We start from the raw sequence: 1,020 nt of genomic DNA, 5'->3' as shown, positions 1-1,020 counted from the left end.
TCCTCCTAGTAAACTCTGTGTGTATTATTCATTTCTGATCACCCTCCGTTCCTTAGGAAGGCAGAATCAGCGCAAACGCCATGTGAAGATGAATCCCAAAATAGCTGTTGCCTTTACAGTGTGACTGAGGGCTATATTTGTTATAACTATATATGTGTATGTATGTATATAGATATGTATACAAATATGTACATATATGTGCATATATTTATATGCATATCTATACATAAGTGAAACGTATAAGGCTGTGGGGTGACCTCACTGCAGCATTTCAATACTTAAAGGGAGCCTACAAACAGAAGGGGAGACACTCTTTGAAATGGGTAGAAACGGCAGGACAAGGGGAAATGGTTTTATGTTGAAGGAGGGAAGATTTAGGTTGGATGTCAGGGGGAAGTTCTTTACAGAGAGAGTGGTGAGGTGCTGGAACAGGCTGCCCAGAGAGGCTGTGGATGCCCCATCCCTGGAGGTGTTCAAGGCCAGGTTGGATGGGGCCCTGGGCAGCCTGGTCTAGTATTAAATGGGGAGGTTGGTGGCCCTGCATGTGGCAGGGGGTTGGAGATTCATGATCCTTGAGGTCCCTTCCAACCCTGGCTATTCTGTGATTCTGGGTGATTCTATAAGCAAGACTGAGGAAACTCATATATGTGCACATAACTTGAAGACAAATAATCTGCATTCCTTATTTCTAATTTCTTGCAGTCAGACTCGGGGCCTGAATATACACACCTCTTGTAGAATTTAGTCGCTGACCCACACTGGTCTAAAATATGCTGACTGTTCAAAGCTGGTAGCATGCATGTGATTGGCAGTGGCTTCCTGCCCAGCAAAGTGAGCTTAGGGTACAAGTCAGTATCCAATCACTTCTATGGGGAACAGGGTTTTTCTTACTTTCCACCAGTTCCAGACTGAATTTCTGTCCTCTGATGAAGTGGAATGCCTTTTCATCACACCATGAACTTGGTTGTGCCAAAGAAGGAGCTATGACTTACCCTGAATTCCTGTTCACTTAAATTGTTG

Source organism: Lagopus muta, chromosome 1 (assembly GCF_023343835.1).
Source record: "Lagopus muta isolate bLagMut1 chromosome 1, bLagMut1 primary, whole genome shotgun sequence".
NCBI classification, from domain to species: domain Eukaryota; kingdom Metazoa; phylum Chordata; class Aves; order Galliformes; family Phasianidae; genus Lagopus; species Lagopus muta.
The sequence above is the reverse complement of the archived record's forward strand: the minus strand, read 5'-3'. Positions refer to the sequence as shown.